This window comes from Nannospalax galili, unplaced genomic scaffold (genome assembly GCF_000622305.1).
Source record: "Nannospalax galili isolate Female #2095 unplaced genomic scaffold, S.galili_v1.0 scaffold154, whole genome shotgun sequence".
Lineage (NCBI taxonomy): Eukaryota > Metazoa > Chordata > Mammalia > Rodentia > Spalacidae > Nannospalax > Nannospalax galili.
In genome coordinates, this window is record NW_008335281.1 from 998518 (window position 1) to 1023408 (window position 24891).

General features: G+C 41.5%; 1 protein-coding gene across 1 annotated transcript in view; it reads left to right on the top strand.

The window, feature by feature from the left end:
• Window positions 1–326: 326 nt before the first annotated feature.
• Window positions 327–24891, top strand: part of Plagl1 (PLAG1 like zinc finger 1) — a 34132-nt gene continuing 9567 nt past the window's right edge. Inside the window, exons 1-4 of the mRNA XM_029561957.1 lie at window positions 327–365; window positions 10396–10466; window positions 14620–14651; window positions 18032–18103. The gene's annotated coding sequence lies outside the window, so the exon portion shown is untranslated. The remainder of the gene's footprint in view (window positions 366–10395; window positions 10467–14619; window positions 14652–18031; window positions 18104–24891) is intronic.

Sequence of the window (24891 nt, forward strand, 5' to 3'; positions counted from 1 at the left end):
TTTAACAAATGGATCTTATTTTATTTTTAGAATAAGGATCAGTTTAAAGATGGGAGATAATGGCTCTGGATGAGAAAGATCTTCATAGTAATGGAACTGTTCAGTGTGTGGACTGTGCTGGTGGTGATGTGAGAAATTTCAAGACTCTGAATTGTGTTAACAAATATAACATTGTACTATAGATTTGTAGAATGTTGGTGTTGAGGGAACTGAGTCAAAGCTTTCTTAAAACTGAATGTGAATTGCCAATATTCTCAAAATTACCTTTAACAAATGTACACACTACTACTGTGTAATGCTAAGGAATCATTTCTGTTTGCTTTCAGGTTATTCCTGCTTGATTCATACACGGCGCACTGGCTTTTGTAAGTTGATATTTCTTTTCCTTTTTTTTAATCCTCCTCAACATTTTGCCTTCTTTCACCACAGGAAAGTACATTTGTAGAGGTCCTGGAATAAAAAGTGGATTAAAGCTTTTTCGTTGTAGGATCCATATACTGTTATTTTAAAGCCTGTTTCATTTTTCTCCAATGCTAGTAGATGAGTCATTTTGAGAAACTTTGAACTACTCATCTCGAGCTAGTGTGATGATAGGTTAGAGCCATCTGTGGAGCTCAGGTTGTATGTGTCTCCAGACTGCTGGCCTTTTCAGTCTTCATCCAAATCATCCTCCTGCCATCTTTGATTTTGATGCGGAAGAATTGAAATATGGTAAACTAATTTTCAAGATACCTTGAGTAAGTATTGTTTTGGGTGGCTTTGTTTTCATCATCTTAGCAATAAAAGAGACTGGTATAAAGCAACAGAACAAGAGAATCTTGTGGTATCTTGACGTTTGTTTGAGAAGGTTCCAGTCCACTTATCTTGGGACCACCAGAGAAGCACATACCTGCAATACAGTCTTTCCCAAAGTATTTGTCTCAACATGCTTATTTTTGGGATGTTAATTGACATTAAGTGGCAAAGGGCATTATAGTCCTGTAATTTTGGGGGGACACTGAATTAAACTGGCTTATGCCAAATGCCTAATCAAATTAGCAGCTGATCTGCTTGCTTAGACTAGATGCTCTTAGCGCTCTTCTCTTCTTCCCCCCCATTCTACACATCCAGCTGTTGGGAGATGCTGTTAGCTCTCCCTTTGCATATCCTGAGCCCCATCCCATTCCCCCCACCACCACCACTCTGGTGCATGCCTTCAACATCTGCTTATTGCAGTGACTCCTGATTTGTCTCTGGGCTTTTATACTGTGTTTCCTATAGCTCTTTCTCCAAACAGTGACTAAGTAAATTATTTAAAAGTAAGACTGATCATGTTACTTACCTGCTCCAATATCTCTAGTACTGCCCTGGCTCACTTACAGAGGCTTATCTGCTCCTGTGTGATATGGGCCCCATTACCTCTCACTTATTATTTCCCTGCTCCCCCTCACTCACTGCATGAGCCATGTTTTCTTGTTCCTATGCCAGATTTTGCAGCTGCTGTTCCCACAGATGATCATACAACTGGTTCTCTAACCTCCTTTAGATCTTCCTTAAATTGTCATTTTCTCACCCACACTTTCTTGACCAGCCCTTGCGAAACTGGCATCATTTTTAGAACTCCCTGTCATTTTTCTAATTACCCACCATCCGACATGTATTTTGTTTTGTTTTTCTCCTTTTCTCAACTCAAAGGTAAGCTTGGCAAGCATAAGAAATTTTGTTTTGTTCATACTGGTGAATTTCCCAACACCAAAATGTGAGGAAAACAGCCACTCAGCAAGTACTGTCTAAAAGAAAAATAAGGTTTAAAAAAAGGCAAAAAAGGCTTTATTATAATTTGAGTTCCATACCCTGATATATATTACATAAAAATGGAAAGTGGGATATGGGAAAGGATTGTTTAATAGAGCTACTAACTTGACTCAACTTGGGGCAACTTCTCTGCAAATAGAAAGAAGTAATGAAAATATCAGGGGCTGGAACATTAACTGGAGACTTCTATCTCTAGCTGTGGTAACAAGAACTAGATTTATTTTCCTGCCTGAAACACCCCTTTCTCCCTTTTAGATATTGAATAAGTGACATGAGACAGTGAACCCTGGGAGAAGGAAAGCAAATTATTTGATTTTGACTGCAGTGTAAGAAAAAGAAACTGGGAAGGGGGTGTGAATGTGACCAAAATACAATGTATGAAATTCTCAAATAATAAAAAAAATAATAATATAAAAAAGAAGCTCAAACAGCCCAGTAGTTATCTAGAATTGAGGTGATGGAGTTAGGAATTCAGAGGTGAGGCAGCTAGAATCTGGAGGACAGAGTGACAGAAGAGAGAGTTGTACAGACAGTTGTATTGAAAGGCTTTCCTTGGAGTCTTCATCTGAGGGCTGATTGATATATGTGTGCAAGAGAACTACCCTGGGCTTAGAAAAGAGCCCTTGGAAACAAAAACTTCCCTCACATAGAGTTGAGAAGAATATGTCCCCACACTATGCAGAATGGAAAACTTTGTAATATAAATAGTGTTAGGATGTTAGGTGGATTATTTCTCAGAGCAGTTATTCAGCAGTAAGGAAAAGTTAACTTTAGACTATAGGCTACTCTCATCTTACCTAAGAAATCTTAAGGGTCACCTATTAAAGAGAGCTACAAAGCTTTTTTTTAAGAACCAGATGGATAGTATTCTAGGCTTGGTGGGCCATGTGGCCATGTGGTATCTGTTTTAACTACTTAGTTCTGCCTTGCCATGTGACAGCTGCCATGTATAATATGTAAATCAATGGAGGTGGCTGTATTCCAGTAAAATTTTATTTCTAGAAATAGGCAATGGGTCAGATTTAGTCTGTGGGTCATAGTTTTCAGAATCTTGACTTAAAGGATCATATATCTAGTAGCTTCACTTTATCCTAGAACAAATTTCAAAGATATAAAAAAGAAGATAAAAACCTCAGCAACCACAAAATAAAGCACACAGTGTCTAACATTAGATCAACATTTACCAGACATGTAAAGAATCAAATTCAGTCACAAAGAGAAATCAGTCAGTAAAAACAGACACAGAAATGACTGGTTTAGTACATCAAGAGAGTGACTGTTAAGTGTAGAAAAAGTTTTGAGACTAAGTAAAGTAAAATGAGAAAAATGTACTTAGTAAATTCAAAAGACAACAAAAATAGGGAACAGAGACCAGTTAGGACAATTAGGAAACAAATAGAAAGATGCTATATTTAAGCCCAACTATATCTGAAATCACATTAAGTATAAATGGTTTAAATACCCTAATTAAAAGTCAAAGGATATCAGATTTTCAAAGAATAACTGTTTGCTCCCTATAAAATGAATTCAATGTATATTCATGCAGCAAGGCTAAGGGAGGGAACTAAATATCTGGTGTTCTGAATTCAAAGAAAAAAAAATCGGAGCTCAAGGACCATTAGGCATCTCCCAGAAGGACTTCTACACCAGTTAGAATGTCAGATAAGGGTTGCCACCTTTTCTAAAGCCTTTTATGACTATCGTAGATGTGTGGCTCCAGCCTCTACTGTTGCCATCCCCACCATTTTCTGTACACTCCCTAATGTGTACAGAGGCTCCTGCATTCCACCCTCCATTAATGTTATAAAAAAATGAGACAAGCAGAGAAGAACAGGGTTTGCTATTTCCTTACCACTGGCAGTTCAGTACTGGAAACTTAATCTCTTATTTCTTAGTAATGTGAGGGTCAAATGAAGTAATGTGTGTTAGTTCTCTGAAAGCATTAAGGATCATCTATATACAGTGGCTGTCCTTGTATATATTTTGCCTTCATGTGGTAAGTCTATGGATTCATCTCATTTTCAGCAAAATTCTTAAAGAGCTTAAATGGCCAGAAGTAAAGCTTAACTGTACAGAAAGGACCACACCACTGTTTTATAGCAAATATGAATTTTCCCTAATTAGTTTTTCAAAGATATTTCAATTACTGTTTCCATTTTGTGAAGTACCTTCTTTAACTTTTATAATAGTTTGATCTTGGGTCATTAGTTTGTCTTATAAAATCCTGGACTTAAGTGCTAAACTTCTAATGCTAGGAGTGATCATGTGCTCTAAGGCTGAAAGTTAAAATTGATCTCTTTATCAAAAAGGAAGAATTTCCTGTTAGCAAATTTTACATTGATTTGATTTTCAGCATTGATGACAATCATTCCATCACTGAGAATTTATTCCATACCAGCATTTGTCTGGGTGTTTTATATAAAGCTCTCCAATCCAAACCTCTATAAACCCTGCAGGGAAAAGTACTCTTCTTTTATAGATGGAAAAACTGAAGTTCTGAAGGTAAAGCTGCTTAATTCATGAAATACTCAAAGGTGACAGTGGAATTTAAGTGTGGATTTATGTGATTCCAGAGCGTGTATTCTCGAACAGTGCCTCGCTGAATGAAAGTGGGATGCAGTGAACTTAAAAGTGGTTCGTGGTTGTTTATTTCATGCAGTTATGGAATGAGAGTTTCAGTGAGTAATTCTATCCATAGCACATGGTCACTGGGTATAATGGGAGCAGAGTAAGGGTTAGAGAAGAACACTTAAAGTTTTCACCCTACCAGTGCATGACTTTGGAAAGTCTGTTTATCTCTCTTGAGCCTATTTTCTCCTCACTGAAAAACAGATTCATAAAACTATCTCAAGTTTTGTAGGGACAATCCAGTTGTAATATTTGTAAGTTCTTTGTGAATGCCTCTGGAAGATAGGCAAATGAATTGGTGTTTGTCCATTTGGCATAGATTTTAAGTAGTAAATTTTCTGAGTGCTTTTGAAAAATAATTTGATTTAAAGGAATTTAGTGAGTGTCTAGAGACCCTCTATTGAATCAGAGTGACCTGTGATTATGTGAAGCTCTGTTCATAAGAGCAGCTTTTAATGAGGTAGCAGTTTTTGAGACAAGCTAATTTCAAAATACCTTGTAAAGGAATTCTTGATAGATATTTCTGTCTCCACTTTGGAAGATTAGGAAGACAGAAACATTAAATGTATCCCTAAGAGCCCCAAGTGAGTCAGTGGCCAAACTTAGCTTTATTGTCCTTAGTAGGAGACAATGATCACATTGTCTTTGTCACAAGCCTTCTTTCCTGCCTACTTTATAGTTCTGTCTTTCCTTCCCTTTTCCTCCTTTTGTTTACTGAGACAGGTCATCATTAGAGAACCTAGGCTGGCCTTGAACTCCTGGTCCTCCTGCCTCAGCCTCTACGTGTAGGATTGCAGGCGTGAGCTGTCAAAGTCAGCACAGTCTTTGCTTTCTGAACTCATTTCTGTTCCATCTTTTCTCCTTGTGGGCTATTGAGGACCCTCAGCAGTGCTTTCTCTTTGATAGTCAAAGTTAGACAAGAATGGGTGCATTGATGGCTCCAGAAACCTGTAGTGTGTGTGCCCCACGACTGTACTGAAGCCTGCTAAGGGACGTGCAGGAAGGTTGTGTTCTGCATCAAGAAATGGGTTCTCCATACCTTTCATTCCAATCTTGTTTATTTTCTTTAGGGTCTAGGAATTTTGAAAGACAGCCCACCTATCCACATGCTTACTCAGGATGAGTGACAGACTTGGAGTGGACCACAATGAAACGAACACATTTCATTACAGGGTTTTGTGAGGGTTGTGCCAAAGGACCAGTTCTGAATTCAAGGGCGAGTTTGGAAGCCTTTTAATTATGTTTTTCCAGTGTAGGTAACTCCTTGGGAAGACACATTTTCTTTCAAACTCCCTCTGGCTCACACCCTGGCTAGCCCTCTTCTCCTCCACAAAGACACAAACGCTCCTTCACACACAGACTGTTATTTAGGGTTATTTTGGACCTGGTTACCCAGCTTGGGTGATTCCCTGGATCAAAGAAAAAAAGCTAACTGTTCATCTCTGATCCATTTCTGCTTTGCAAACAGAATTTACACAAACCAAACTCCCTCTTTAAGTTGTGTGGACTTCCTTGAAGATCACGCCTTCCGGAAAGACTAGAAATGACAGCTTTCAGTTGAAGGAGCAGCAGGACCTTGCAGGGTATAACAGCTCAGCTGTGACACAGGAGTGGACTGATCAGGGCCATAGGTGGGGCCATCAACCTGCACCCTTACAACTGTTAGACTGGGAATAAAGTTTCCAGATAGTTCGGGTTCAATGTCACGAAAGAAATTGCAAGTTGTTAAGTGAGACCATCACTCCTGAGGATTCAGGAAGGAGAAAGAAAGGGAGGGTGAGAGGGAGACATTTATTTATGGAATGTCAGGGGGCCATTGAGCCTCAGCAGGGCCCTAGAAGCCAAGGACTTCCCTCAGCGTTTGTTTTCTCCCTCTGACCTTGGATGAACTAGTGAGCAGTATATTATGCTGGGCGATTGTGCTGGTTTGTCATGGTTAGCATTCTGGACTGTCACTGGAATGTAGGAAACAGATGAATTTGAATTGAACCATGAGGTGGTCTGCCAGGCCCTCTCCTGGTCTCAAGGAGACCTGTGGCTGTTTGTCTGGGCTGGGCCTAATGAAAGCATTGGGGGGAGAGAGAGGTGGGCCTTTGATCTCTTTGTTGGAGTTGCTCCCTGGGAACTCGCTGAAATCAATGCCCTGTTTTCCTGAAGGAATGAATGGTTCTGCCTAACTAGCTTTGTGAAGCCTGGGGAATTCACTGCCTCTGTTTATTGACAGCTGAAAGGGAGCACATGGGGTGGAAGGGACCTTCTTGTGAAAACCAGGCACAGGGAAAATTAGACCTCAATTTAACACAGAGGAATTTGGAAATTCACCCCAAAGGAGTCCGGAGTTTCTCATGCTTACATTAGAATGACTCAAGTTTGGGGCTAGAGTGCAATGAACAATAGAGGTTTTGTCACAACTGTGCTATAAGTAGGAATATGGTATGCATAATAAATGATGGTAAGTAGCCATTCTTCAACACCCCCTTCTTTTTAAACAGACATAAAGACAAATGTGGACCATGATATAATCAGGTGATATTTTTATTTTTTCTTTAAGAAAAAGTATTAATATAATGTGAATTCTCTAGAACGTGTCCTTCATTTGCTACAAAATATCTTTGAACTTGAGATCTTTCATGCCAGTGATTCATGACCTTCCATATTATGTGCATTTTATAGGAACAGTATGATAATACATTTAAAACATTTTCATACTCTTGGAATATTGTAAATGGAAGTCTGTGTTAAGTGTAAATGAACTGGCTAACAGGCTCAGGTAGTGACTGGAAATACCATAGTTCATAAATCCTACATTTACCATCTTCCTTTTTAGAATACAGTAAAGACAAATGTCCAGTTTATCACAAGGACATATCGCTATCCATTCTTTGACGTCTCCCCTTGCTTGGTTTCCCAGGAAGAATTTATGGCTTTTCCTTTGGCCCCCAACACTTTGTGCACACCTCAATTATAGCACACACATCCCCATAGCTCTTTGTTTAGGTGTATTCTTTTAGCTAGAAGGAAAGCAGCTGTGCCATATTCATTTTTATATCTCCAAACTTCACAAAGCTCTTGGCTTAGTAAATGCAGCAGAATGAATGGGGATTGATGGTTCCCTGTACAGTCCTCTGAATGCAATTACTTATCCAGGCTTCAACAGCAAATACTAAATTTTAGGAAAACTTGATTGGTCTGTTGTTATGTAATCAGTGCTATTGCTTTTAAAAAAATCTTTATGGAGAATTATCAAACACTGTTTTTTTTCCTTCTTTAATGAGTTTATAGGGCTCCATCAGCCTCTCTAAGAGGCTCCGGTAAAAGCGAAGGGCCTTTTGGGGCCCCAACCTCGCTGGTCTTATCCTTTCCTAACAATATCCTCAGTGTGATGTTCAGATATTTTCATTAATAAGATGAAAAAGCTCTTAATTAAGAGTTCTTAGATTTCCATTTAACTAAATTTAGTGATCAAGATGGGATAAAGCTGGATGTGGTGGTTGTGGTGGGAATTCTGAAGAGAGATGAGCGTTGGTATGGGTTTATACAAATGTGGTGGGTTCAGCAGGCTGGGCTGTAGCTGAGGTTTTAGATTTCGTCTGAAACAAGAATACCAAATCATTGGTAGACTCTGACCTTCTTAATTATCACTTGTAGATAAGAAAGCATTATGCACTTAGGTTTTATAACTTGACTGCTCAGTCCTCCCACTTTCTGGAAGTAAGTTCCTGTGACATCATACCAGGTAGGGAAAGGCAGAAGAGTAGAGAAAGTTAGGAAGTCAAGCTTCAGTTTTCCATGTGATATTTCAGATTTCAGTAGCACAAACCTTTGTCTGCTTCGATAGGACTACATACAGCCAAAGAAGTGATTTTCATTAACAGTTGTGTGCTTGCTGCGTTTATAGAATCAGATAACTTCAACTATGGTGTTCTCCATAAAAGAGCCTTTTTTTCCCCTCAGCCCAAAGACTTCTCTAACATTCAAGAATAATTTCAAGTAATTTAAGAGTTATCTCTTCAAAATAGGTTTGGGGATCAACACATCTTTGGTCTATGTGCTTACACTTGTGTTTGTGTGAATAAGCCAATCCTTGGTAGAAAGAAACATTTCTTCCCTGTGAAATGGCTTCTCATCCATCAAGACTGACCCAACAAAATAGTGTCTAATAAGCCTTATGGAGTCATTGAAAATGAGAATTATTCTTTCCCTACTTGCTTGAATTGCAAGAAAGCTATCCTGAAATATAAAATTACTTAAGGTTATATCTAAAGTCAGATGCTACTAATATGATCTTTTGCAATAACTCCATTCCTGATTATTTAATCAGTATATTAATGAGGCTGTTAAAATATTTAGTTTATTTTGAAACATTCCTTATTGTTACTCTTAATGAGTAGTAACACATTTTTTCAGCAATGCAAGACCTCAAGAGAAAAATATCCTTAACTCAGCCATATCAGGATTGTTATACTTGTAATATTGGTAGAATTCAAATTAGTTAAGGTTTTGCTGTTAAAACACAAAAACTAAGAGCCTTCAAAGTCTTTGTAAATGTGGAGGCATGTATGGTGGGTCCTCCAACATTCCTCCAATTAGACCGGACTGCTGGCAGTAATGGATTTCTGTCTGTAAGGTGAAGGTTGATGGGTCTGCGTTGATATTGATCTATTTCTTGTCTTCATTTATTTCTTCAAAGAAGCATATTAAAATCCTTCTCTGTCTTCAAAAATTCTACTGCTTTCTATTTAATTGCCATTCTATCTCCATCCTGTTCCTTCTATCGAGGTAAATTGTTGGGCAGGCTTAAGGTCGAGTCCTGTGCTCTCAATAGTACTAATTATGCCTTGGGTCAAAAAAAAGAAATTATGCAAAGGCAGGTGCTTTGTGTTTGATAGTTTGCATTGAGTTCCATAGGAGCCGTCCCATATTCACCCCCAGGACCCTCCTCAGCTCTGCTTAGGTATTTGTTTTCCCCAAGGATGGTAGTCTTCCTTCATGAACACTCTAAAAAGAATTGGGTTAGCTTCTCATCTCTGCTCAAGGTGATACAGGGGAAGTTGGGGTCCCTTCTTGGGGTTCTTAGTCTCATTAATAAAAGAATTTAAGGATGAACTCAAATGGAAGCTTGAGAACAATTTTATTGGGGTTTAAATGAAATAGCCCCAGGACCAGCAGGCAGTAAATCTCAGCAGCTGCCCAGAGGAGGAGAATGGAGGAGAGAAGGGAAAAAGGCAGGCTGTTTAAGATGGCATGGAGGTCAGACCCATGGTGGAGAAGCAGCTCCATTGGGGGAAGGAGTTTTAGAGAGAGACTAAGGAAGTCCAGAATATCAGGGAAGCCCAATATGTTAGGGCAAACATGTTTAGAAATGCAGTAGAAAGAAGAAAAGGAGAAGTTAATGCTTTTCTGAATTATTTAGAAAAATAAGTAACAGTCATAGAGCTGCAAGGGTATGGCTCAGTGTGCTGCTGTGCTAGGGCTAGGGGCAGGATTCTGGGAAGGAAAAGTACATTATCTCATTACAGGATTAATTATTCTGCCTATGTCGTTAGCTTGGCTTAAGGTAAACCTGTCTTCCTAGGGGTGGTCGTTTGGCCAGGCCCCACTGGAATGTTTGGTCTCCACCCAGGCCAGAGAGTCTATCCTCTTGACCACAAGGAGTTTTTCCTTAATGTGTAGGAGGAGATTAAGCAGACTACATGAGGTTTCTGAGTGGCTCCAGGAGACACTGGGATTTGAAGGTCTACCCTCTGATGCTTACAATTGTGTTCTTAACTGCATTGCTTATTGCCACTCTAAGCCAAAGAACACTTTGAGGGCTGACTGGTGTGCTATTGGAATGTGGCAGGATGACATGTGACAGAGACATCCCTGACATCCCTGAGCTCATGTTCTTCATACTTAGATCTACTCATAGCATACCATTGCCATTTCCCCTAAATGCCTTTTCTGACTTTTCAATTATGTGTCCCCGCTAAGGTTGCTGTCCTTCCTGACATGGCCTCTGACTTGGGTGTCATCTGAGTCTCATCTGTACCTCACACAGAAAGGTAAATGTGTCCTCACTAAGCCATCTGATGTCTGCCCGCTCAGCTTGCCTGTGGTCAGTCTTTACTCTGTTCTTGTTTTCTGTCTGTACTGAAGCCCACACCAAAGCCTTCCACCTCTCACACAGTAGAAGGGGTTGTCATAACATTCCAGAAAACATTAGCTGCCAGAGAATTTGTATTTGAGGAACTCCAGGCTTTGAGGAGAAACTGAAATTGGGAACTTTGGAAACTCTTTTTTTTTTTTTTTTTTCTAAATTATAACAACAAAAAACCAAGAAACCATGCAAAGAGCATTACTTCTGTTTATTCATAATAAATTAGAAATATGAATACCACACAGCTGACTTTTATATATCATGACTTGCTTACTCAAACTTCGTGGTCTTCTCCCTGGTATTTTTTAAAGATGTTTTAAAATGGTTGTTATCTTAAAAAGAAAGGAATACTAGGAGAAAGTTTGGGATGTTATCCTCTACTTAGAATCACATATCTGATGTGTAACATTATCTGAGGTTGTAAATCATCTATCTACCCCGCCTCCCAGTGGAGAAGGATTCTGCATTGCAAATATTATATGCAGATTTCCTAAAGTTGTGAAATAGGTCAGTGTTTATATGAAGAAATCCATGTTTGTCGGGGTCCTTGGTGTATATCAGAAGGTTCTATTTCTTATTTTCCTTCTTTCATGTGGAGATCATATTGACTTTATTCACTCATTTCAAGATAATGATCCTTGATTCCAACCTTAGATTTCCTATCCAACATTTTTGTGGGTTCTCCCCCCTTAACATGTGTTAGTTCTCTGTCCAACCCACTTCACCCTAAAGCAGCCTTCTCCTTCTTCTGCAGCTTTTGGGCTGCTGCTTAACCATAACTCTTGGCCTCTTTCCACACACATATTTTATATTTTTGCAAAATATCCTTGACAGTGATGCCAATTTTTTTTTTTAGACTTTGCTCAATCCATCTTACATTTTATTTTCTCCCTCCTAAACTCACTAGAGATGAACCACTTGCCAGTTTCTTCTCTGCCCTTGGAGGCTAACTTCCACATGCCTCAGTAAAAGCCAGTGGAGGAAAGTGTTAGGTGTGCCACTTAAGTTCCTGTTCTCTAGACCATTCAAATTGCAACTTGTCTGCTTTACCACCACCATATTCAGGAGGGAAAAGTAAGCAAAATCCAAAAGCGCCTGCCTGAATTCTTCAGTATATCTTTTGGGTAACTTAGTGATGCTTGTAAGACCCATTTGTAATTGGTCTCTGTCATTGAACATGATGTTGCATTAAAAAGCATAGCATGGGGTTGGAGAGATGGCTCAACGGTTAAGAACACTGGTTGTTCTTGCAGAAGACCCGGGTTCAAATCCCAGCACCCACATGGCAGCTAACAACTGTAACTCCAGTTCCAGGGGTTCTGACAGCCTCTTTTGTCCTCCGCAGGCATTGCACGACACAGGTGCACTCACATACATGCAGGCAATACACTCATACACATAAAATAAAAATTTAAAAAAAGCAACATTACTGTTACATTACTTATTTAGGAATCTTCACAATGTATGACACATGATGGGCTGGTGATCCACATTGAAGAAAGGTGTCTGAACTCTGAAGTGAATCAATTACATTTGCACTTTCTGCTGTGTGTATTGTACGCAAAGAAGTTATTAGTGCCTCCCAGTTGAGAGCTTACCCGCTGTATAAGCTCATTATTGACACTTTAAAATCACAGATCACCTGCATTTTGGACTCTGTAATCTCCATTGTGCCTTGAGATCCACATAATATGTATGATAGTGCCTCTGCAAAAGCAGATAGCCGTATGTTATAACTGGGAAGACTCAGTCTTAAAGGGCTTATGTGGCTCAGCTAAGGTTATACAAGTTCCAAATAGCAGAGCCAACATTCAGACCTAGAACTATCCAAGTCGAAGGCAACTGCTGTTTCTGGTACACTCCACTCTTGGAGTAGATACAGGAACATCACTATTTGGTTAGTTCTTCAGCCTTAGGAGCACGACTTAGTATGCTCAGCTGGGGTATGCGCCCGATATAGTGGAATGACGTAGAATAAAATAATTATTGTATCAATTTTGAGTAAGAAAAATGATTACCTAAAGAGTATCATTAAAGCTACTTCCCTTCCCCATTAGCAATTAAAAAGGAAGGTAGTGGGCATCATGAGAGGGTAGTGTTAAATAGCCTTAAAATTAGCAATGGAAATGAAGCACATTTCTCTATCAGTGTTTAAAATAACACTGGAAATTATGCATAGTTGTTCTGTAACAGACATATTTTATTGGGGGAATAACTTAATTGATCCATTATGTAGTGTTTACCAAGGTAAATTTTTTCCTTTTTGCTTTAGCAGAGGAATTAAAAGTGATTCATAAAATGCACACACCATCACCATGTAAATTGGAACCACATTAAGATCACAGTCCGTTTATGCTGTTTTCCTAAAACGGCTCTTGCTTGGCCTATCCAGTGCATAGTGGAGTTGCTGGTTCTGATTCAGGAAGATTTAGAATGGAAAAGTAGCTGTAGGTACCTGTAGGTAGCTGTCCTGTTAAGGGATATGGGTGGGTGCCTTTATAGAGAAATTGCATATTTTTCTTTTGTGCAGGCTTTTGTTGGTGGTAGTGTGGTTTTTTTTGTTTTTTTTTTTTTCCCTTCCCTATGACAATGCTGTTTACCTGTTTTAATGTATATGAATGATCAATCCAAGAAAATAATCTCATGCCTATATTCTGTGGTCTCTTTCTGTAAAAGCCTGACCATACTATTCTCCTGATTAAAAACTTTCAGTGGTTCTGATTAGACAGGCCTCTTGGTTGCAGTTGACAGAAACTAATGGGACCTTTGAGGAATTCCGAACAGTCAAGTGACAGGAACATATTTGCATATTAGAAGAATCACTCTGACAGGAGCATTGTGATTAGAATGACAGGGAACCAGTCCGAGAACACAGAGACCAGTGTGGATCTCAGTCTCCCCAGACCTGACTCCTGGCTTCTTGCTCACCAGGCTGGTGGGGCATTTCAAGGAAGCCACGGGAAAGTTCAGTTTGGGCCAATACAGTCAACTGGCACTTTCTTTAGCGTCCTTCCCATTCTTCTCAAGGATTTGGGCACCACAGATGGGAAAGTAGCTGTAGGTACCTATAGGTAGCTGTCCTGTTAAGGGATATGGGTGGGTGTGTGGGTGTCACTAATAGGCTTTTTGTCTTTTTTATTCTGGGCCCCATAGGTCTGGTTTGACAAGGGAAGTGAGTACGAACAGAGGCTAGACTCTTGTATGAACAGAGTGATCCTGCTTATCAAAGTACTTGCCCAACACCCCCAACCTCAATGACCCTTACTGTGAGTTCTCTTCTTGAGTACAGTTTAGCACAACTAGCCCATCCTCTTCAGAACAGAACAGATCGCTGGGGTTTTGACTGAGTAGATCATCTTGGCAAACTCTGCCCTGTACATGGTCCCTGTTCCCTAGGGAAATCCTCCTCTCCTAGGTCATCTTCCCATGAGGTGTGCCCCACACTCCACATACCCCTTAGACTTAATAAAATACAATGCTAATTTATCCAGCAAATGGGTTCCTTGGTTATTGATGTCTGCCATTCTGTTCAATCCCTTATGACTGGTGTACCTTGGCGTATCCAAAACCCTCTTCTGTTTTTATCAAGACTTTTATAAGCCTCTTCTAAAGGTCCCAGACATCCAGTCATAGAATTGAAGTGGAGTTGCTTGGAGGGCATGACCAGCCTCAAGGTTGGACCCCATCCCCCTCCCCCATCCCCAACATGTTGTTAGTATCTCCAGTACATACCATTACTGCAGCATCTTTGAATCAGCACATCTTGTCACAAGGATTAATTTCCTTCTTCTGAGGGAGAGAATCTCCTCTTCCCCCCAAACTCCTGTCTTCTAGCTCCCATCATTTTCATTTTAGGGAAATCAGCCTGCCACTCCCGGTCCCAGCATGTTGACTAGGAGGCCTGTCTAGGTTTCCTGGACCTCAAACCTCCTGTAACTCTGGCCTACCTCTTGCCTCTTCCAAGTAGACCACCTCTCCTTCCCTTTGGTTTTTGTTTGTTTTTAGCGATTCAGAACTTAAAGACCTTAAATGAACTTTGTGTGTCTTTCTCTTTCTAGGTATTTGCATAGGACTCAGAGGCATTAATCTTGTGAGTATACTCTGATCTGCCCTTGTTTCCAGTCTTCCTGCTCTGTCAGCCTCAGGGTACCACAGCCCCCTGGGTCTCCAGTGCCTTCCGAGCCTGTGCTTCTCTGCAAACCCAGGTGGCTTTTTTTTTTTTTTTTTTTTAATAGATTGGCTGGGCACGGTGCTGTACACCTTTAATCCCAGTACTTGGGAAGTAGAGTCAGGCAGATCTTTGTGAGCTCAAGACCAGCCTGGTCTACATAGTAAGTTCCAGGGCAGCTGGCGCTGCAGGGAGACCGTCTCAAAAAGACCGAAAAAAAAAAAAAACCAGATTGGTTTTAGTTCCAGAGGTCCTAGTTAGTCTAGAGGAGAGGCACAATTCTAAGTTAGAAAGCAGGCCCTCATAAATCCAAATCTCATTGCACAAGGTCAGCAACATCATTACTCCCCAGGGCCATCATTATTTAGACTCTAGCCCCTAGAATAACAACCTAGAGAATGCCATCTAGACTAGGTAAAGATGCCTCCCTTTAACTGGCAGGGCGTTTCCTCAAAACTAGAGATTTCAGTGGCGCCTGGAAGGTGAGGACCTGGCCTCTGCCCTTCCATATATCACAGTAGTGGTGACTTGAAGCCTTGCAGCTGTTGGCCTCAGGACCAGGAGTGGAGGCTGGAGACCTTGTAGAAGTTGGCCTCCCTTCCTCAGCATGGACACTCCCACTCAGCTGTCCAGACAGAGATCCCACCCCAGCCCTATAGTGCAGGGCCCTCTTGCTGCGCAGCCAGGTTGCCTTCTCCTAGGAAAGTCTTCTTTTCACTTTCTTATCCGTCTTCCCATCCTCGGTTTCTACACACCCAGCAGAATTTCTGCAGTGGGATTAAGATGTTAACAGAGAAACTTTAGGCTTCCTATACCTTCAGCTGGAAGGAAATACAAAGGGTTAGAAACCTTCCTCCTTTTAAAATGAGCTCGAGGGGGACGCTGTTGGGAGGACAAAGTAAAATTCCCAAGTTGTTCACCATGCTGATTTAGTGACCACAGGAAAGGAAGGATGCGCCTGAACAGTAGGGAACTATGAAAGCTGAGAGAAGGAAACAGATTTGAGAGACAATAAGAATACACGATCTATGCAGCTTAAGCCATCTGAAAAATCTGATGTGACTCCAGAATTCCTGACTGTAGAGGCTGGGAGGTTAGAGGGAAGGGACTGCCTTTCAGAACACACACACTGGATCCCCTCCCCCCTCCCCCCAGATGCTTGCTCATTACAGGTCAGGCAAATTAGCACACTTCCAAGCCTTCATATGTCCTTAAGAGAGCAGGAATACCCTCTACTCCTATGATTGTTCAGGGTGTTAAGTACTTAACACACAGCCATCACTGAAAGCCAAGCCAATTTTCTGGTGTTGGGGGTTGCTTGGTTCATTCACACTCAAATCATTAGAAATAGAAAAGTCAATCTGAAGAATTCACTTAAGTACTATGATCGGAAACTGGAAGACATCCCTTTGTTCAGTTTGGGTTTCAGCAAATGTGCCAAACTCCCTTCCTTAAAAAAAAAAAATGTGATTTTTTTTTCCTCCTCCTCTGGAACTCAGAAAATAGAATTGTTTAATTTTATAGGGTCATTCTTACCATGTGCTTTTAAAAAATTGACATTTGAAAACCATTCTCTTTGATTTTGAAATCTAAGTCGTGATCTGAAAAACGGTCTGCAAGTAGCATCCTGTCTGAGATGGGTTATTTTTCTTGATGATCTCATCTCCACTACATTACACTGTCACACATTACATAGGATCCTCCCCTGAGCCCAGTCAGGCCTGCATCGGGTTCCCCCCCCCCCACCAGTTGTTCTCTTTCTGTGTGAGAGACTGGTGCTGAGAGAGGCAGGTGGAAAGGCTGAGGGACTCGATCCCCTCCCTGCCAGGGATCCCCTCTTTTACTGCTGCTGCTCACACTCCAGGGCTAAAGAATAATCTCCTGTGTGAGTTTACTGAGACCACGTATTGTGGAATACAGAAAGGAATCCTCTCTCTTCATGATGATTTGAATATTTTGACAATGAAACCAAGCCACCCTACTGCCTGCTTGCGTACCTCACGTCTGTAAGCCCCTTCCTGGGCAGCAGAAGCCCCTTCTCTCCTCTCTGAATACATAAATCAGTATTGTCCACTGTGGAGATGGGCAGGCTCACAGAAGAATCATCCAGAATAATTTTATTCTTTTGCTTTAATGTGTCTTAAATCTCTTGGAAAAAAATTTAAGCCTTTGGGGACCACACAATTAAATGACCACAGTAAATGTGGAGCCAAGGTGAATCATGTACAGGGTGTGTGTTTACACATGCAGAAGGACCAGATGGAAGAAAACAAACAGGGATTCAGACAAACACCTACCCACTTCCAGTTTTTTTTCCTAGAGTGTATTGGATTGCTTTTAAACTTGTCTGAAGAAAGCTGTCAGTTTTCTATTTTTAACTTAAAAAGTTGTTCTTGTACAAAATAAATGGACATAGCCTTTACAATAAAATTAAGAGAAGAAAACAGGCAGCCAAGTGAACAAGCCATGTAGGTGAAATATAATTGGTTTTGTTTCACAATAGATTACTTTCATACTGGTTAAGAAAATCAGGAGCCATACCACCCCCATGAAGATCAATTGCTGGGTAGAATAGTCTTAGTTAGAAAAGGCCAAGCTGTATAACAAATTGATGAACAGGCGTGTGGGTTTCTAGATGCGTGTCAGGGTTCAGTGGTACAAGATTGGTAGGAGGACCTGGCTCCTGAGGACTTGCTGAAAACATCAATTCTTGGCTCTAATCATCTTGTTTCAGTCTGGGAGTCTTCTGCATTTTTTTTTTTTTTAAGATTTCTCCAATAATTCTACTGCATAGCCAGGTTTAGTACCCACTTAACTACATACTCAGTTTAGAGATGTCAGCCTTTTTGCCCTGCGAATTTGATAAATCTATGTTTACATGAAGCTTTTGTGGAAGATGCATGGCTCCTAGTTATTGCTTTCTTTCAATTCATAATTTGTTTTAGGTTGTTACTGCATATATTTGCATACCTGTTTTGTGGCATTTTAATATTGTTTTAAAAGAAACACCATTTCCTCTGAGTACTGTTTTGAATATTTTATGTAAGCAATTTCATAGGTTCTTTTTTTTTCTACTTGCAGAAAGTAGGGAACAACTTGAGGGTTCTAATCTAGTTGCAAGTATGACAAAGGATATACTATAAAAATCACCTAGTGAGATGCTTGAAAAAGTAGTAGGGAACCTCCACTATTGGAAACCAGGGGGGCATGTGTATGCAGTGGAAGGTTTAGGTGGCAGCATCATGGGGAAATGTTCTAGCCTAGCTTCCTTCCCTGAGGATGTCCAAGGTCTCTTCTTACAGGTTTGAATCTTCAGACAGACTCTGGAGGACCCCATACCCACCTCACAGTTGACGTTTCTGGTGACACAGAAGGTATGAAACTTTCAAAATTATTTCTAGTTGGGTGTGTTTAATAAGAATTGCTTGGAAGTACATGGCAAATGGGCAGGGATATGATGGAGGTTCTGTATACTTCAAGAAGGTTCTAGCGGAGCATATATACCTCTCCCCACCCCCAAACTGTACAACTTTAAGATGCCTTTGTCTTTTGTTAAAGAATCAGTACACTGTACATCTCAGGGCTCCAGTTACACAATTAGCAACTTTTCACATCTCCTGCCTTCCTCATCCCCCATCCTTCTATCCCCTCCTATCCATGTCAGCAGCCCTAGCCATATCTGGCAGGTCTGTGACACTTTCTGCTGACAGTCTTGTCAATTGAAAAGCCCATAGGCTGCCTCTGATGACAGACCTGTGTAATGTGTCAGATTGCTCTTCCCTTGTGGAAGAGAATGTACTATAAGTCTGAGGAGGAGGCTGGCTACATTAGGCCATGTTGAGGGAGCCCACTGTCCATTCTGAAAGTTGATTGAAAACCACTGAATGTCAGTGCTGAAGGGCTCTGCTCATTCAGACAGCTTGTGTGGGTGGGAAGAGCACATGACTTAGCTCAGGACACTTGGAAGCAGCCTCTGCTCATCACTTTCCTCATCTGTAACAAGGCAGGAGGCTAACCTTTCCCATGCTCTTACCATGCACTAGGCACTTTCTTAGTACAATACATTACTTACAGTAGCTCATTAGAACAGTGAAATTGGGTTTACTGAGTGTCAAATGTGGTCACTGATGCCTTTCTAACCATTTCAGAGGCCTGCGTAGGAAACTATTAGACTAAATAGTATGAGAAGGCTTTATAAGCGCATTTGAAATACTATCATTGTTTTAAACATTATTTTGATTCCTGTGGAAATACAGTTACTAAATATTTTTTCAATTCATTAACCAAGAAATTGAAATTCATCCTGAGAGAGCTGGTGTTATCTACCAGGGACAGACAAAGGCCTGGGTGTTAAAATTAGTTTGAGGAGGACTGAGAAGAGGAATCTTGCTTTGTGTCTTCTGTTTATAGTGCGCATGACTTTAGAGGATGGGTTGATAACCAGGAAGATCTGGAATGTGTCTGCCCGGGATTCAGTAGAGAAGCCACAGGCTGAAGACAGGAAGGGCCAGCATACCAGGAGGCGTCTGTCTCAGGAGCTGAAGGGGACAGGCCCAGGACAGGACACATAAAACAATAGGGAAGGAAGGAGGCTTAGACATTGCTCTAGGCTCCTGGGAAGGAGCAGCCTGCCGCAGTGGGAACTTGGGCTTATTATAAGCAAGGTGCCCTGACCTGTTGGGGCGCTAGGCCCTCAGAAGGGCAGATGGAGCCTCTGGGCTGGACTGGGGTGGGACCACACATGTGGATTGCTAGGACAGCTACTTAGAGAGTTCACATTCCTCCCCCATTGAACAGGGTACGATTGTAATGGTCTGTTACACAAACAAAGGACCTAAGCTGTGAATGGAGGAGGAAAAAGACCTAAGGTAAAAAGGAGCAGGAGCAGAGGCCTGCCTAGCTAGTGTGCCTCTCCTTTTGAGCTTTCTACCCTGTTCTCCAACATTCTTTTCCCCCTTTCAGAGAAGCCAGTGAAGAAACTTAGGAAAGTTGCCCTTTCAAAGCTGAAACCCAATGAAAAGTTTACCAATTTAAAAAGAAAAACATGCAAACCCAGAGTATTGTAAAGATCTAGTGATTAAATATCTTTATATTACAAATTTATTTCTAGATGAATAGTTTGCTTGGTACCAATGTAGTAATTTTACTTTTTTCATATAACCATGTATGACCACAGTTTACAAGTGCCAAATATTCATCCATTTTTGAAAAAGCTTTTAAAAAATAGTGAATGTTGTCATTTTACGTGCCTATCACATGTGTCTGGGGTGGTCTGATTTGGTCCAGGACTCATCTTGTGGGAAGACCCATGAGGTCTTCTGACCAGAGCATTGAATTTGCTGCTCCTTCCAGACAGGCAAAGGGGAGCTATGACCGACGGCCTGGGACATGTCTCCTGTCTGTTAGGCAGTCTGCTGGTGCCAGGTCCTAACTGTCGCAGTCTCCCAGGTCCCCATGTGATAAGTCTACTTTCCTAAGCCTGAAGGGCCTCCAGTCTAGACCCTTTTCCATTGCTCCATCCCTCACCCTGCACCCTGCCACTGCCTCATCTCTCTGCTTCTCTGTGTTTTTTCTCCATCTGCATTACACGGCTCTCCCCATTTTTCAGCCTGGTGTACACACTTAGCCTGCGGATGTCATCAAAACTTAGGCTGTGCAGAAACTCAGAAAGGGTAAGAAAAATTATACCACCATATCATCCCCACCCCAGACCATCTGTGGACATGTTGGTCTGAGGTCATGAGGCCCACGAAGTTTTGAGCATTGTCTGAGGCCATGAGGCCCACAAAGTCTTGAGCATCCCTTCTGGGCAGTGTAGACTAAAAGTTCCCTCCAGGTGATTTAACTCACTCCCTCTGTGGAACAGGGGTTGGAGTTGAATATAAGGGCTGGGACAGATTTGGCTTCTCCTCATCAATGTGATGGGAATGTTTTGCTTTTTGTCCATTTGAACCTGTCCCCTCATACTAGCTAAGAAGAACCCAAGATAGTCTGCCCCTGTAGGATGGCCTTATTAGGACAATAGGCCATGCTGCTCATTAGAGTTCTAGTTTTCATGCCCTACACTTAGAATCCCGGGGAAGAAGATCAGCCACCAGCTATAGAAGCAGACTCTACAAGAATCTAAAGGCAATCAGCAAGGGCTTATGGGGGGGAGGGGGATATGTATATTTTCAGCTTTCACAAAGGAACTGGCTTTAACGATCAGGAAATCTCCTAATACCAAAGGCTTTTAATCTGGATTTGGGGGGCTTGCAACCCTTATCTCTCATCAGGATACCTAGTCTCCATTTGGAAAATAGTCATCTTAAAACAAAGGAGACCTGCCCCAGCTTCTAAGTCAACCCTGCCCATCTTAGACTTAATGCTCGTCTTTCTGGACACACATCTGTTGGGCTCACTCTTTTGTGTTTCTCTTCCTGAATGTTCTATTTAAGAATACATGTGTGGTGGGGAGAGGAAGAGCAGAGGTCTATAAAGATAGCTTCTTCCTGCTTTCTTTCCACACACCTTAAGCTGTGTGACTATCTTGCCTATAACTTGCTTGTAACTTCCTGTGTAACTGTCAGGCTCCTGTCTGGGGATTGGGCTGTGCCAGCCCTTGTGTCCGCTCTGGGGGAAGAGAAAGGGCAGTTGGGAAAGGGGAGTGTCACAGACCTGTGAGAGATGAAATGCATGTGTGGTGATAGGCTCTTCACTCTGCTCACCAAAGGACTCTGCTCTCCAGAGGCAGCTGTCTCCATGTGGCGTGGCTCCTATCCTCTGTGGCCCTTTGAGGTTCACATTCTTCCCCACTCCAGCTGAGATAGTTTTGCTGGAACTCTTTACCTGCTGTTCCCTTTCCTTCCGTCCTCCCTCTGTCCCTCTCTGTCCCATGGAATCAGTGACTACTGTGGGTTGATAGGACCTTCAACTTGCTAAATAAAAACATACTAGTTTATAAAGGTAGTGTACAAAATAATTCATAGTGATATTTTCATAGGTACTTTGTTCTTATGAGACTTCCTTCCCCACCCGTTCTCCCACCCACTGCCCCTCCTCTGCTGCCCACCCCATAGCCCCTCTTTCAGGCCACATGTATTCCAATACTATATTTTCCTGCCCCCCCCCATGCTTTCTTCCCCTCTCATGAATTTCTTTCTGATTTCTTAACTAGCACACACATACACACATATATGTACAAATTAAAATCTAGGATCAGTATATGAGAGATGCTGAACAAATTGTAGCAAAGAAATGCCATCTGTAGAAAGCCTGCTTTCTGCTAGTGGATTAGGCAACCAAAAATGGTGGTTTGAAGCCGTTGGGGTCTCCTTTATAGTATTGTACAGAAGTTATTTAGAAGCATCTTCCTAAGTTTTTAAAAATGAGACTTAATTCTCATTTGCATATTTTTGTCACTTTAGACTGTTTCCTCAGTCTCACCCAGGAGGAAGCTGGGTAATTTATAAGCAGAGGCTTTCTGTCTTAGAGCTCTGGGAACTACATGCCCTCACAAGCCTGCTTCCCTCTCGTTCTACAGCTCTGAGTAGATATCCTGAGGGAGGCTCAGTCTCGCTGCAGCTTGCCATACAGAAGACAAAACCCTCCTTATGCCAGGCAGGGCTAGCCCACCTCAGGAGCCCACTTTGGGGAGGAGAAATACAGATGATCAAAGTTGGTCTTCTGAGCTTCCTGACAGGATCCATTCTAAGCCATCCTTGGAGAGCTGAGTCATTTACAGAGTCACCTATGTTCCTTAGTGGCATCAGTTCCCTGAAGCCAAAAGGCATGTCTCTTCACTGTTCCATTGTCTGGTGCAGGACCTCAGCAACATCATGCTGTGTGTCTCCTTGCTGGCCCAAGTGCCAGCAGACCTAAAGCAGAACTCTCTTCTACTTTTTGATGGATTTTTCGTCTGAGTCCTTAGCCCTACTTTCTGTCTCTACTCCCACCATGTCTTTCCGCTATCCCAGGTCCTAGTCTAACTAGTCTGCTTACAAAGTGTCACTGAAGCCTGCTCTCTTCATGTGCGAGTCAGTGTTCTCTTGTCAGAGTCAGATCAGAAGTCTAAATGGTCTCACTACCTCTGACTCCACCCACCACTTTCTCTTGGATCTTGTATTATGAGTAGAAGGACACTGAAAAATGGATGGAAGCTTTCTATACTCGAGAGGGGGCATCAACAAAGGCCTCGTTGTCCAGTCGCATAGGTGAACCCTTGAGACACATCTGTCCTTGTCTTGGTTAAGAGTCCCAGGAGTGACCACAGTAACTTTTCTTTTATTCAGTCCACATCTTTAACCACATCATACTATTTGTGAATAAAAAGCACTTGTTCTTTTGTAAAATTATGTCTAGCATATAAATTCCACAAAGCTGTAGTTTAATCCACTAGGTAGCCTTTTCCATTTTAACTTTGAGTATTAGATAAAAATCTTTACTTTGGGACCTTCTTATTATGGGCTTCTTTGTCATTGGATTAGCAATTAATGACAATTGAAAAGAATCTGCAGGCAGCAAACCTGATTGTTCAGCAAGCTATGGGGAGGCCTTCCCTAAGCATGACAGTGGGACAGTGCAGTCGGAGTAAGAAGGGTTTCAGATGATGCAGGTGATGTCTCTAACCTGCTGAGTGAACTTCACTCTGTGGAAGAGGACCTCATTCCTCCACCTAGACAGGGAAGCAGGATTTTGCCAGGCAGAGAAGGAATTGTGGGCATTCCAGGAGGGGAAGCACATTTGCGCAAGAGAATGTAGCACATTAAGGAAATGGCCAAGTGAACTGATCTTTGCTTAGTTGCTTTTGAACCACCCTGGGAAAGAAGTCTGCAGACAGGGCAAGGTGACAGGCTTTGTGGAACCAGCTTACTAGTTCATCCCATGCAAATGTTTCCTAAGTGATGGGGCAACTCAAATGTCAGATCTTAGTGATGATATCTTAGTATTGAATATTAGATATTAAATAGAAGACTTAAAGATGCTGACGAATGAACCTGTGATTGGTGCCTTACAGGACAGGACCTGTTAAATTATCATTCGTGCTCATATTTGAAATAAAATTAATGTAGATTTTTTTAGTGCTTAAATTCCAGGAAAACATTAATCTTTTTATTCCCACTTAAATCTGATCAAAGATAGGTTCAAGATATGTGGCATGTGATTTAGGAAATATCAGGACATTGTAAAGACTTAAATGGAATCTTGACAGTACCCACGTCTGTCTCACATTTCTCATCTCAGGCAATGCTCTTTAACCTGTATGAATCTAGGTACCCTTAAAAATGTGAAGGAACCATAGTTTCTCTGACCATAGCAACTCCAGAACACATGCTATCTAAGTTTACACAGGATTCCCGAAACTTGTAAGGGCACTATTGGGCCTCAGGTCTCAGTCAGAGATAGTCAGCTAGCCACAGCCACCCTGGGAGACGCCATTGGAACCTCACATGTGTGCTCTTCAAGGTCACCATGTGCCATGAGGGACTCAGCTCTTCTGACACTGGCTTTACTCAGGCATAGTACCCCACATACTTTATAGTGAGTGCACAGAGAAAAGACAGGCAGTAACAACTGTCTGGAGTTTCAGAGCTCTTTCTTCTCTCTGATGTTTCTGGATAGATCTTTAATTTGTCAGTAAAGACTTGATACTCAAGTCCTTTGAAGAACTGAGAAAAGCATCCGGTAGCCAGATAAAGTATTTTTACCTTTCCTGTTCCACAGATGGCTCCTTCATACTTTGTGAGTAAAAGAAAAACAGCTTTGTTAAACTCTCCTTTTAAGTTGGCCTTAACACATGAAAATAGTCACAGTAAATCCCAAGTCTTGGGAAGAGGAAGGAGACATTTGGATTAGAACCCTGTAGTATCTAAGAAATAGTAATGGAGTAAAGAATAAAAACAGAGTATCCATCTTGGAAGACTCCAAATGGAAATTTGGTTTCCTTTCAGCAGTGAGCTTTGCATTGTGTTACTGGGGACAATGGAAACAGGAGCCAGAAGGCCTGATTTATTTTGAGAATGCCATACAGCAGTTGTCCCCCAATAGACGATTGTGTTACGCAGAGCTGGGGAAGTCCTGGATCTGCATTTGTGCTCTGACCTCCCCCTGTACTGTTGTTGTATATCCCTGTCCCCCAGGGAGTGCAGTCTTTCCTGGCTGTTACCATATATATATATATATA